Source organism: Hemitrygon akajei, unplaced genomic scaffold (genome assembly GCF_048418815.1).
Source record: "Hemitrygon akajei unplaced genomic scaffold, sHemAka1.3 Scf000194, whole genome shotgun sequence".
NCBI classification, from domain to species: Eukaryota; Metazoa; Chordata; class Chondrichthyes; order Myliobatiformes; family Dasyatidae; genus Hemitrygon; species Hemitrygon akajei.
In genome coordinates this window covers 115,890-131,064 of record NW_027332079.1, presented here as the reverse complement: position 1 = coordinate 131,064, position 15,175 = coordinate 115,890, and positions in this window count along the sequence as shown.

The window sequence follows — 15,175 nt, the reverse complement described above, 5'->3', positions numbered from 1 at the left end:
CCACGCGATCCCGAGAGAGCGGCGCTTGTCTCTGTTACATTCGGAGAGTGAGCCTCATTTCCTGGTGTCCATGAGAGATCCCGAGAGCCCGTTATCTGAAAAGCCGGAGCTGACTGGAGCGCAGAGCGAGAAGGCGGAGAATGAACGAACCTAAAACGCTGGAGAAGCAGAAGGCTATTCGGCTCTCGATACTCTGGTGTCGTCCTCCACCAGCTCACATGGAATTTTCCTCAAAACTACTTCCCTCCGGGACAGATAGACTGGCTGAGTGTTGTCGCCGCAATAATCTTGCACACAAGGACAGCAAGACCAAGGATGTGACTGTGAACGCCGCGAAGGAGAAGTCGGGAGATCACACACCAGTCCTCATTGAAGGGTCGGCGGTGGTGAGGTTGAGCAGGTTTAAGCTCCTTCTGAGAGAATCTCTGCTTGGCCTCACATAGTTATACATTCACAAAGAAAGGCACGTCAACAGCTGTATTCCATTAGGTGACAGAAACATAGAAACAGAGAAAGCCTACAGCACAATAAAGGCCATTCGGCCTACAAAGCTTGAAGAGATTTGGTATGGGTATGTCACCAAAAACTGGGAAATGTACGCACATGCAAGGCGGAGAGTATTCTGACTGTTTGCATCACCGTCTGGTGTGCAGGCTGCAATGCACAGGGTCGACAGAGATTGCAGAGGCTTGTGTACAACAATCACAGTCATCACAGTGCAAGCCTCTTCATAATCGAGAAAATCTTCAAAAGGTGGTTCCTCAGGATTACCAGGTCCATAATTAAGGGCGATCACCGTCAGGTATATGCTCTTGTCTCATTACAACCATTCGAAATATACACCCTTCCTGTTAGTACAATCCGGAATATGCTCTCTTCCCAACAGTACCATCCGGGACAGTTCCAGTGGGACATGCTCTTGTCTCATTACTGCCATTCGGGATATTTTCTTTATTTTCTTGCCTCATTACTATCATCCAGGATATTTTCTCGTGTCCTTACCACCATCCGGAAGTAGGTACATGACCCTGAAGACCCACGCTCAGAGATTTACCTAAATCTTCTGCAATCAGATTTCTGAACGGTCCATGGACCCATGAAAGCGACTTCATAATTCCTTTTATACTTGTTAGTTCATTTACTTTTTCACTAGTTAATTTATTCGTTCATTCGTTTGTTTATTTACCGAAATACTTTGCATCTTTTATGCATATATTACTTATCAATGTACTGAGGATGCATTGCGCCACCTGGCGGTTATGACAGCAATGACGGGACTTCTCTGAATTGGCCAGCCAGATGTAGAAGGATTCTCCATGGTTGGAACGGCCATTGCTGGAGTGGTGAATTGTTAGAGCGGTTCGGCTTTTGTGAAACAGGCTTAGGCGAGAACACACTTGGACAAACACAGCCGCATGCTCGAAGTAAGGAATGAAGTTCCAAGTAAGTTGATTATTTTTGTAATTACATAGCTAGTGCGCTGAGAGTAGATGCCGAGTCAGTGACATGTGTGAGATTTGTGTGAGATTTAGAGAAACTGAGATTCCGCCTCTGCCCCGCATAAATTGATCCGCACAATGTCCATCCGGTGCAGCTCCTGAGCGAGCATGTTAAAGAACGGGAGCTGCTGGTCCATGAGCTTCGATTCACACGGGACAATGAGGAGGTGATAGGTAGAAGCTACAGGGAGGCAGCCACCCGAGATGAAGGCGACCGTATCACGGGTGACCTGTACGAGAGGCAAACAGATAGACCGCCAGAACAGTGCCCCCTTGTGGCCACACCCTCAATAATAGGAGTACCGCTTCAGATGCATTTGGTAGGTTGCCGGTTGTGGAGATTACCAGGAAGAAGGTACTGAGACTGGTTCTGTGGCCCAGAAGAGGATGGTGAAAGGGGAGTGTAATAGCGATTGGGGATCCTCAATTAGAGGATCGGAAGGCATATTCAGTGGACATGGAAGAGACACCCAGTTGCGCTCCGAATCCATGGTTTATCATGAAGGAGTCGCCGCTGCTCTGATCTTATCTGATGCAGCCTATCGGTCTGCCTGGTGGACTGAGAACCCTTTGGGCTGGAGCGCGACAACCAGAGCGTGGCAGATGAGCCGTAGCAGTGAAAGAGAGGACTCAGAAATCCTTTGTGCCCCTTCGAAACAGCAATCTTGCCCTTAGGCCCAGTGCTCAGCGCTCTAGTGAATGTACATTGGCCAGGAAGATGCGATGGAACAGTGGTCGTGTTCCGGTAGTTTCACTCTGGCCTGATACCCACCGCACTCCGTCCTCCCCTGGTCGACTTCGCTTCTCTGGCGGAATTCCCCTCACTTCCAGGTGCAATGGTTGCATTGCTGGGAGTTTATCTTCGACGAGTAGTTACTGTTCACTTGGAGTTCGTATGATCGCTGGTGCATGTAGAGAATTCGCGTGTCTGTTTTTGTGTTAATTGGCAGAAGACTGCGGCGATAACAGTTCAGAAAATGTACGTCTTGTAGATCAGTGAGCTGACGGAAATTGTCGCCCTATATCGCCAGTGGTGCAATGTTTTTAAATCGGACGGGAGATGTTAAGGACACAGAAAAGATACTCGAGATTGAAGGAGACTGCTTGGTGGAGCGGCTCAGGGACGCGCGTGACCAAGGCTCCCATTCTCACCTCGAGTCTGTATATTCCACACTGCCCCCTGGTGGTGACAGCGTCCTGCCTGACTTCTGCACTGATACCCTTAGGACCTTGCCAATGAAAGTCTGGCCGTCACTGTGTTGCCGCCGGTGTCATTTATCACCGTGTGCAGTTGTGTTTCACCTTTTGTCATGCCCAGCTGCTGAAATTCTTCGAAGTGAAACTGCCTGATACAGAAATACCCTTCTCATATGCAGGGAATTCTATTTGGGCTATAAATGAGAGACACCTCTGCATTATCGCGTCTTTGCATTAAGGAGAGAGAGAACGGGAGAGGGAGAAAGAGAGAGAGGGAGAGAGGGAGAGAGAGAGGGGAGAGACAGAGAGAGGGAGAGGGGGAGAGAGAAGGAGAGAGAGAGGGAGAGAGAGGGAGGGAGGGAGGGAGAGGGAGAGAGAGATAGAGAGGGGGAAGGAGAGAGAGACGGGGGAGAGGGAGAGAAGGAGAGAGAGAGAAGGAGAGGGGGAGAGAGAGGGAGAGAGAGGGGAGACAGAGAGAGGGAGAGGGGAGAGAGGGGAGAGAGAGAGGGGGTGAGAGGGTGGGAGAGAGAGAGGGAGAGAGAGAGAGGGTGAGAGAGAGAGGGAGAGAGAGAGATGGAGGGAGAGAGAGAGAGCGAGAGAGAGACAGAGAGAGGGGGAGGGGGAGAGAGAGAGAGAGAGAGAGGGAACTCTGAGATGAATGAGTCAGTACGGATCGGAGGATGAGAGGTGGAGAGGTTCAGTAACTTTATGTTCCCGGATGTAACCATCTCAGAGGCCCAGCCCTGGACCAAATATATAAATATAATTACAAGGTGAGCACAACGGCGCCTCCTGTTCCTCAGGGGTCTGTGGAGATTCGGCATGTCATCGGAAACCTTGGCAAATATCCGCAGGGGTGCGGCAGGAAGGTGCTGACTGTCTGCATTCCGGCCTGGTGTGGGGAAACCAATGCCTTTGACCGAAAACCCCTGCAAAAGACAGTGGATTTGTCCCAGTAAATCACGGGGAAAGCCCCCCCAACCACTGGGAACATTATTGGAAACGTTGCCCTGGAGAGGTGGCAACCATCAGCAAATGCGCTCACCAGCCAGGACACGCTCTTTGCTCGCTGCTGCCATCAGGGAGAAGGCACGAGTGTCTCAGGGCTCGGAGCGCCGGGGTCAAGAATGGTTACTCACCCTCAACCATCGGACGCTTGAACAAAATGGAATAACGGCGCATATTCTCTTCCTGCTCTTCCCATAACCAATGAGCTGACAATTGTGGTCCCGAGGGTGGGGGAGGGATCGGGTCTGGCTTTGTGTTGGAATTGCATATTCCAACCTATCTTCACTTGCTATTTGGTTAAATCCAACCAGATAAATTATCCACTTTAAATTAAGCTAGTTTAAGTTATTAATTTATGCATATGATGACATTTGAGCTGTTCTGTTATCTTAGATTCTCCCAACCCAAACTTAGAAAACTAAAATGATGTGATATTTATCAGCCAGTCGGTATGTTTCTAACCATTGCAGACGTTTTTACTTAACCCATAAAGCGGGGTTTCATTTTCCCTCTTTGGATAGGTTGGTGTTTTTTTTAACTTAAGGCTTTATTTATGTGCACAGCTCTCACCATTTCTCCCATTTGTCTCGTCATATTCCTTTAGTCAGGCAGGTTGAATTAAGCCAGTATCAAGAAAAAAAATAGTTATTTACATCCTTTCCTGAAGTCCGAAAATGCTTTCCTAGATGATGAAGTACTTCTGAAGTGTAGCCACAATTTCCAATGCAGGAAATACATTTTCATATTTGTGCTTATCAAGCTCTTCCAGACCAAAATGTGATAATGAATAGGTAGTTGTGTTTTAGAGTTGTCTGTGGGATTCATCGGACATGTGATTAGGAAAGAGGAGTTAGAATGCACGATGACTATGGGAACGATTGAAGGGAAGAAAGCAAGAGGAAAGCAAAGACAAATGATGATGGAGACAGCAGCCAGAGAACTGGAAATGAATAACAATGAATTGATCCACTTGACCCGGAACAGGAGTGTGTGGGCCATGACAGTCAAAGCTCAAACTGGACACGGCACCTGATGATGATGATGATGATGATGATGTCTATGGGATACTTGGGACAGCTCCTGCTTCATCATTGAAGCGAGTCCATGACACTCTTCGGCCTAGAGAGCTGATGTACTGTAGTGCTGATGTGCTGTAGGATTCAGTGCTAAGCAACTGAAAGTGCGCTTTCCTCGGAATGCCACATAATAACCATTTTCCAATGTCCTAAGGCCCAAATACTCCATTGATCAAAACTCCAAAAGCCAAGCCGATCACAGACTCTGACTGGGTGTGGGAGCCTTCTCTAATTGCCCACATCTCTAAGTATCCAGCCTTCATGTAGTCAGCTTTGCACAAAAGGGCTCCAGAAGTGACGATTCAGCAATGTCTGAACAGCCCCATTTGCAGTGATGGACTCATAAGTAGCAGTCAGTACAATGGCATCGTACTGCGCTCATCATGCTACACCATGATGTTTGAGTCTTCATGTTCGTATGAGAGCAGCGTAAACCTTGGATTAATAGATGGACATCTAACAGAGTCTGACTGTTACCCTGGGGAGGCAGCATAGATGCACTGGAGTGGGACTTAAGATCTAGAGGTGCGACTGCTACTAGGTGACTCAGGGTGACAAACCAAACCTTCAGGGATATTGATTAGTATCGTCCAGTCCTCTATAAGCTTAGTGCAATAGTTAAGTTTTGCTGATTGGAATTACGGGCGTTTAAACTTGAGAATTCTTCAAAGCTTTTACACTATCAAGGGTAGAAGCCAAGAGTTACTGAGTCACTAACGGTACTGCATATGCCACTCCATGGGGTATCTAACTGAAGAGCATCATCTTGTGCTGGGGCATCACCTCTCGGATCCTAGGTTATTTCAGATCTGGTATAAAATTGGAGGCTCCGTTGATTTCAGTGAAGAGTCTTTGCCTGCAGATTCATAAGCAAAGAAGCAGGCTTTTATTTTAATTATTTTACCTCAGCGTAATATATTTAATTATTTGCAAATGGTTTAATTTGTTCCCGTTAGCAACTCAAAATATTTAAAGAAGTTGTTATTTGATTTACAATAATTTTTAAATAACTATTATCAGTGGTGATGCCTTTGACAGAAGTTGAGGCTCCACGCGCAGTCTTTACCTTTCATCTGCAAGGAGTGTGTCAGCACAGAGCTATTGTGCCAGGGGTAGGATATGTTAAAGTGCCGGGGTTAGGACTGAGCTTAACTTACCATTCAATGTATTTTAGTAAACTATTTAAGAACTTTTTAAAAGCTATTTATTAATGCTTTTTGAGAGGGTGATTTTAGATGCATATCATATTATACTGAGTTAAGTATTGTATGTAATTAGTTTTGGTACAATAAGTGTATGGGACATTGGAAAAAATGTTCAATTTCCCCATGGGGATGAATAAAGTATCTATCTATCTATCTATCTATCTATCTATCTATCTATCTATCTATCTATCTATCTATCTATCTATCTATCTATCTATCTATCTATCTATCTATCTATCTTCATCTGAGTATTACCTCGCTAACCTAACCATTTTAGAATTTCAACTTTATACTTTTACAAAACGCAGCCAAGTTGTATCCAGTAATCAAATACAATCACAGAAGATTCAGCAGGTGCTGCAAATCTTGAGCAGTACACACAAAATACTGGAGGAACTCTGCAAGTCAGGCAGCTTTTGTGGAATGGAATGAACAGTGTACGCTTTGGGCCAAGACCCTTCATCAGGACTGGGGAAAAAGGGGCAGAATAATTTTATTTTGAGTTGTGCATTGCAACATTCAGCAAGTCGTGTCAGTACCCTCACTAACTATAACAAATTGTTTAAACTATTCTCCGTATAGATCCTTATCTTAGCTGGTTGCTGCATATGATTATTCTTGGAATTGTCAGTTTGACTGGAAGGACTTGTTGAATTTGACTGAACGGGATGATGACTCCTCTGACTAATCAGGTCAGCTCTTGTTCTGAGTGTAGTAGCAATGTTCATACCTCCTTACCTTTATTCCCATTGACCACCAAAACAATGTTCTCCCAATTGGTCATGTTTGCTCATTGTTTTCTTGTTACATAGGCCTAGGTCCCAATGTCTTGGATAATCTCATGCAAGATTTATTAGACTATTGTTCTCTTGTATATTCTAAATCGTCTTTCAGTTGCTAAAATAAAGTACAAATCAATACTAGGATCTAGTCTAATGGTTTTCAGCAGTTGTAAGTTGTACTTTGAAAGAAAGGGGTTTTTTCTGTTCAGTTTGTTGAGGCCAAGAGAATAATTCCATAAATCACCTACCTCAATGATGCAGGAGCATGTGGAAATCAGTCCTCCAGAAACGACCCCTGGGAAGGGGGCGGAACGGTAGCATAGCAGTTAGTGTAACACTGTTACAGCCACAGTGACCCTGTTTCGATTCTGCCACTCTCTTTAAAGAATTTGTATTCTTTCCCCCTGACCATGTGAGTTCTTCTGGGTGCTCCAGTTTCCTCCCACATTCCAAAGATGTGCGAGTTAGTAGGTGAATTGGTCGCATGGTTGCAATTGGGAGACACAGACTCATTAGGCCTAAAGGCCTATTACCATTCTGTATCTCCAAATGAATATAAGTAAGTGCAGATGGGCAAACCCAGCAAGATCTGACCATTCATAAAATGTTAACAATCAATGATGGCCTGAGAAGAGATGCAAAATACATCTACTGTTTAGCATGTTCAAAAGAATAATCAACGCATTGTCAAGTTGTACTATTCTCCTACATACCACTCTCAAGATAGTCTCTGAAAATAGTTCCTCCATTTGCTATGATAGTGCAGTTCATTAACACAACAACAGCAGAGATTACATTGCATAATGTTAAAAACACAAAATGCTGGCAGAACTCAGCAAGCCAGACAACATCTATGGGAGGAGGTAGTGACGACGTTTCGGGCCAAAACCCTTCCATGTTACTTCACTCCTGATAAAGGTTTCGGCCCGAAACCTCGTCACTACCTCCTCCCATAGACGCTGTCTGGCCTGCTGAGTTCTGCCGGCATTTTGTATTTTTATTTATTTCCAGCATCTGCAGATTCACTCGTGTGCCTTTGCATAATGTTGTTCATTTTGATAGCTCGTCAGGTTTTCTGACGGGTAAGGCCACGGATAAGCATTTCTTTCACAATATAAAAGCAGAAAGAATTTGATCTCTAAAACACCTATTAAAAATCCATTCACGAAATGTTAGAAATTGACTTAAGTATTAATATTCACTATAAATCTTTGGCTTTATTCTTTAATGTTTTCCTTGGCCAGTAAATATAAATTTTGTGAAGCCCTACCTGCTGAGCAAAAGCCAGACTATTATGAATCAGATTTTTGCAATGAGGAGTAACAGATATTATCTTTGTCCTGGTAGAACCTAAAACTCATACATGGGGAAAATAAAAACACTACTTCATGAGGGAAATACTGTATTTAAGGTTTATATAGTGGAAATAAAGAGAGTAGTGAATCAGACATTTAAAGTTGAGTCTGCTGGTCAGTTCCTTGTAACATGGTCATTTGTGCATTAAATATTTATTCCTAAGTCATGTCAAAAACATGAATTTTGGTCTTCATTAGTGACCTTATGAGATATCTGTGCAAAATGTCAGGCAGAATGTTGATCGTGAGATATCATATGCTTACAACTCATCTTGGAAAATTGCCTTTTGATCAATTTAAGTATAGAAAAATAGACAAATTCTAACAGGTGTGAATTTACCTGTTATATTGTCCTTTCATTGTAATACTGTAATGATACTTAAAGGCCAGGCAGTTGACTCCTTAATGAATCCATTGCAGATCTTTTTCTTATTTCATTGAATCATTGGAAGCTAACATGAAAGATATCTGTCCTTGTGTTAATTTTGTCAATTGTCATCTCATGCCTAGGTGTCTGCATCCCACAAATACTTTCTAAGCAACTGTCACATAAATTTCAAAATGGCCATTTACTTTTCTGCTGAAAAACACCCATCCAAAGGCTGAGAATATAGGCCATCTGGGTGCTGTGACAGCTACCTCACATTTCCGGTGGCCCAGGTTGAACCCTGAAGTCCAGTGCTGTCTGGAGTTTGCATGATTTGCAACTGCTTGGCGATTAGCCCGGAATCCATAGCGCTTTGAGCCTCTTGGATGACTCGATGACAATCGTTGGGTTTCTTAATCACAATTCAAGTTCGAGGAATAAAGCTGTTGAAATAGCAAATTTGCTGTCCTTTACAAACTGTAGGATACCAGTTTCCAGTAGAAAACACTAAAGCATGACTTAACAATTAGTTACATCAGGTGTTGAGCTAACCAGTACTCACAAAAGAAATAGCTTGAGGCTCCTTTTCAGAAAATAAACAAAAGATACTTATTTTGAAGGTTCAGTTTGTATGTTGGAGATCAGATACCTATTCACAAATGAACCTCGCATGCAAATTGTTATTTTTGTTTACCTCTGTTGCAGAGTTCTGGAACTGATGTGTATTAACTTTTTCAATAGCCATTACTAGATAGTATGCAGGACCCAGGGATGGGATAAACTAACTTGAGTGCAAAGAAGGATTCTGTCAACAAATAAATGATTATGAGCTTCATCTCCATTCAAAAGGCTGAAGTAAATGCAGAACAACCTATATGTCGGTAGTTGAGCCAAAATGTTGCATTGAGACCTAAGTAACTTTTAGCCTGGAAATTGACCATGCATTCAGAGTAGTTTTCTACTTTCATCCACCCATTAAAGCAAATAGATTCAGTAAATAAACACAAGTAGAGCTGATATAGATCAGCAACCATAATTTATTTTTAATATTTAAACAATACAATTATGAGAAGAGTACCCCTTCTTGTTTGAAGATCGTTGTGGATTATATGGTCTGTGGCTTCTTCTGGTTGACTGGGGTTGTACACTGGAGACTTCATTTACATTTGACCATTTCTCTACATTTGTATGAATGATCATTGGACATCATTGGATCAATAGTCTGTGAGCATTGGACCAATAACAAGGTGTTGGCTTAGTTTATTTCTATCTGTTTTAGTTCATTGGGGTTGAGTTTGTGTGACTGAAGGACAATCATGACTGCTAAAAATCAGTATGATCAAATGGCTGAATGGCCTAATTCTGCTCCTATGTCTTATGGTTTTATGGAAAGGCCTGAGCAGCTTTAATCCAATGTGAAGAGCGGGGAGACAATTGATTTCTTAGTTTGCAGGGATTAGGTAGACTGCTGTTTCACAATGAGTGGGTGGAGAGCAATGTGTGACAACATGGGCACCTAGAATCTTGTGGTGGAACTTAGGATTCTAGTAATGCATCACATCTGAATTTTCATCACTTCACTAAATCATGTGTGACTTCTTCTGGTGCAAACTGCACATCAGAACTAATTTCTAGCAGATATCTGGAATCAGTTTAGTCTCTGCAGACTTGTCATAACCTGGATTAAATGTCTGATATTGCATTTTTACAATGCCGTCTTGCCTCGAAGCACTGCACCTGCTGAATAATAGATTTGGACTGAGATGGGTTCAGTTCACTCTGGTTTTTCAAACGCCACAAAGTTCAGTGCTCTTACCAATGCTCTTTAAAGGACGTGTACTCAAGCTGCTGATGAAATTGCTCAAACTTATCCCAATGAATAAGCTAGCCCTGGTACTGCAGATCAACACCTTCACTTCCATCATCCACCTTGAATGCGAACTGAAATAACACAGAGGAATATTACTGGAAATGTAGACACTGAAAGAGGAACAGTCACTACCACCTTGATAATAGGAATTCAAGACTATTACAACACTTAGGGAGTTTTAAGTGACATCTGGATAGGCAATATGAATGAGCAGAAAATGGAAGGATATGGACATTATGTAGGCAGAAGAGTTTAGTTTATTTATTTAATTACTAATTTAATTGGTTCTGCACATCATTGCAGGCCGAAGGGCTTGTTCCTATGCTGTACTGTTCTGCGTTGTATATTCCATGACCCTCTTTAAGCCCTTACGGAATGACGTTTCACTGCATGCAAATTTTCAATGACCACTTGAAGGAAGGTCCCTGGGTCCAGAAACCAGAAAACTCAGGCTGAGAAGTAATAACATCAGTGCTACAGATATCTGCGTTGTCTCTCGTGTACTGCAAAGCCAAGTACTAAACCAGAAATAATCACTCACTACCTATTTGACTTCATAAACTGATGAGCATTTTATTTTAACAGGCTCATTAGGGAATCTTTTGTTCACTTGAAACATGAGATAATGAAAGTGCGCAGAATAACTTATTGCAGTTTGTTTAAGAAGGTTACTCAGTGATATAGCAGTGACTGGAGCAAGGCTTAGGAGGGCCACCAGAGAGGTGGCTGAAGAGGCAGAAAAGTGAGGCTTTTGGCTGCGGCTGAGGAGGAAGGACAGAAATTTGGCGATATTCTAACCCCATTGAAAGGAGAGGGGGGTGGTAGGGAGATGTAGCTGCCAATGCTCCGCCACCAGGAGATATACCAGGGCTAGGAGAGTGAAGCATCGATGAATGGTGGTCTCCAGCTGATTACCCTGCAGCAGATTTAAGGGCACTGCTGGAGGTGTGGCGGGAAACAACGTCTTATTCAGTTGCTCCTCAGTCACTCCAGCCCAGTTGGAGTCGCAGAAATGCAAGAATCTAAATTATTCCTGCTGTTTTACAGGCAACCAGTATATCAGGATTAGAGCTAAATTACAGGCGGGGGAAATACTCTCTTACTTCAGCATTGCAAATGTGAAAACCAGCAACTATTGAGCAACAATGCCCCTGTAACAGAATTTAATCATCTTCTAATTTATGTATGATTAGTTGACAATTTGTTGATGGAAATCACAGGATGAAGGAGTCTGCCTATAATCACAGCAATTATACTTGAAGAAACATTCACAACAAGGAAGTCAAAACAATAGGTTTCATAAATTGGAAAACTCTTCTTATTGGATATGCTGATAAAATTAATTGAGCTGCTATTATTACTGCTATGAAGATGTATGTAGCTGCTATGAAGATGTATGAAGATGCTATGAAGGTGCTTCTAGCTAATCAATGGTACTCAAGGAGATTGCTTCATTTTTCACATGGTCCATTGGTAAAGGGATAATTTCCTAAGAAACAGATTTTCAACACCATGAACTGCTCTCCCGTCAGTCTTGGAAGACAGGATTACTGCGAGGAAAAATAAGTTCTCATTTAGCGTTTTCATTTGGAAAAATACCATCTCTAAATTTTCAATAATGCAGTGTTATTTTAGTAAATGATGCATATTTTCAAATAATATGTGTGGTTATAATAAGTAAATAATACTTAACTATTCAATTTTCTTTCCACACTGTTTTAACATTAAGGCAATTATCTCAGAGGAATTTGCTGTTGATCACATAAATTAAAATGTTCAGTTTTATAGGCCAAGCATTACTTTTGTCTTTGTGAACTCACAAGATGAGCCTGGGCAAGACTCCTTTTAGTTCTCCTCCATCCCTCTGATCTTCCCCGGGAGTAGAGTAGGTAATAAAAGAATGAAATTTGAAATGCTCTTCTATTTACTTTGGGAACAGTTTATTGAATCAGTTCATTTGTAGCATTTGACCACATCATTTTCTTTCCTCTTTTGCCTCTTGGTAAGAATTATACAAAATGTTGAATGAGTTTGCTTCATTTGCTTCCTTAACCCTACGAAATGCAATTTTCTGTACTTGAATTTGTGTACATTTTAAACATTTAATCAGCTTGTCTTAATAAAACATTATTTAACAAAATTATGTGCGTGTTTTAACCCTGGCTGTACAGATGACACTAACCTATCTATCTAGATGTCTTTGGTTTATTTATATTGAAAGAGGAACTGACTTTTTTTTTAAATAAAGGATATCAAAGGTTTTTTTTTGTCTTCTGAATGTGAAACATTACAATTTTGATCAATATGGCTCAGGAAAAGAGTGGAGTGGTCTAACACATGTCGTAAAATTACATCATTTCTTTCCTAGTAAATGATGAGTCTTTGGCTCCTCACCCGACTTCCAAGTGGTTCTCTTCTTACCCCTCTCACGAAGGCACTGATGTTTTCTGAGGACAGCCATCCAATATGCTTCAGACCAGTTTTCTTCTGTGAGCCATGCCAGTGAAAATTGTAAGCTTATTCATTCATGAAGTCTGACCCAACTTATCCTTCTCCTGCTGTGTGCATACACAAACCGTGCAGCTGATGCTGCTGGATGACAGTCAGGAGCAGAAAGCCCAGCTAATATTTCTCTCTTCACCCTCAGGACAATGGAAGGCTATTGGCTATGATCAAATACCATCCCTTTAAAATCTATATAACGTCAAAATTGAACATTTTAATGAGCCAGAATCTTGCCAGAATGCCTTTCTAAACTGCAATGAAAGTGTTATATTAGACATCACCACAGAGTAGGCTAGTAAAATGGTAATATGATGCACATCGTTTTGTTAGCTGGAAATAGCACGGCTTGCATGGAGCTAACCTGACCACAATGGGAAGAGCATAAATCTTCAGTCCCATTATAAACAGTAAACACAAACTTTGTCACTTGGTATTGCTTAGCCAAACATTCAAGAAAAATCAACTGGATGATACTTTGAATGCAATTTGCTATGTATATCTAAAATAATGTAAATTTGCTGCATTCTAACTGGTTCCTAACTGAAATAATGTAGGTCGATAAGAAAAACTGGTCAGGTGTGTTCACACTGGGGAGCAATATGGCATTACAGATTACTGTCATTCCTCTTGTTCAATATTACAATATCTTAACTTCCCTGCCAATAAAGGATTAGAAAGCAGAAAATATCCTCAGATGATTTTCAAACAAATATTACAAACGTGTTCAACTGACAGAATAAAAAATAAGTACAGGCATTGGGAGAAGTTTAAAGCATGTATGCCATATTTTGAGAGTAAGAATTATTTTCTGGCCTTGCTGGAAGACATCACTCTTCTCATTAAATCGGAGATGTGGCACTAATATTAAACTCCTATAAATATAATTATCCATCGATCATCAAAATTAATTGAGTTCTCAACAGAAAACTAGAGATTTTGCTATTTTGATACATCTGAACTTTTTTTATGAATGTAAGAAGTGCAATCTAAACCAAGGTTTAAGTTTAGAATGCTTCAACGTTCCATATTGAAGAGAATCTTTGCCTTGCAAAGATCTTACCTTTGACAGGTAAATTTAATCTATTTTTTTCTGTAATTTATTTTGGAGCATTGTCCATAGAAATGTGTTATTTGCTAACATTGGTGTGAATTGAGTCCTAGAGTATTCAAGCCCATACCTCAGTTTTGTAATAAGTCAGTAATGAACAATGTTGATGCTCAGGTATCTTGTTTTCTGATCTGTGAGGAGCAACAATTTGACCCACATGGTACAAGTCTAATAGTGATGCAGGAACAGTAAAGTCTGAGGATGTATGTACAGCAATCATTGAAGATGACTGGACATTTTAAGAAAGCTCTTTAGAGAATGGTAATTAAGATCCTTGGTTTTATCAGTAGAATAAAAGTAATAAAGAATGTGCTAATTTTATAAGCAGGTTGTAGTCTAACCAGTGAGGAAAAAAGCAGCCTTGATTCTAATGTCTATTTTAGTCTAACAATATAAATTCCTGAAATAGTTTTGAAAAATATTCCCTCAGATTTTAAGAGCAATTTCTTTAAATTTTGTTAAGTAATACTTACTCATTTAAGATCACCCTAAGTTTTATTAAGATTGTTAAAGTTAATAAAATGAGATAAGTGTTGACAAATAGTTAGAAAAATGTTACCAAATGGCTTCATACTGCTGCCAGTGCAGTTCTTGGCCATGAATAAATTCACTTCTCTTTAATGTTCTATAAATATTTTCCTCTCTGGCTGTGCTGTGCCTGAGATTGCTGGTTTTGACATTACCCATGCCCTGGTCCCCAAACTATTTGTGTATGAGCTATTCATGATTAAATTTAATAACTTTTCAACGGATTGGATAGAAATCCTACGTACAAATGATACTTATGAGATTGGCATACTCATAAATTTTTGATTCAAAACGATCTGTAAGTACCCTCACTAAAACTATATTTTACGTTGTTAAATGATACTAAATTTTCTTAATAGTGTGAAACATACTCTATACTATCTATTGTGAATAACCTAATGCTGTATTTTATTTTCAAATCAGGACACAAAAGACTACCAGTTAAAAGCTAACTACATAGTTTAAAATACACCAACTAAATTTCTGGAAGAGCTACAAATTAACTATTACGATCAAGGCAGAATGGCACAGATTAGAGAGGGAAAACGAATGTCAACATAAAGCAGAAGCCTAGCGAGACAGGTTACAACAGGAAGTCCTGGAATATCGGCAAAGAGCTGACACCGAGCGAGAGAGGTTACAACAGGAAGTCCTGGAACACCGGCAAAGAGCTGA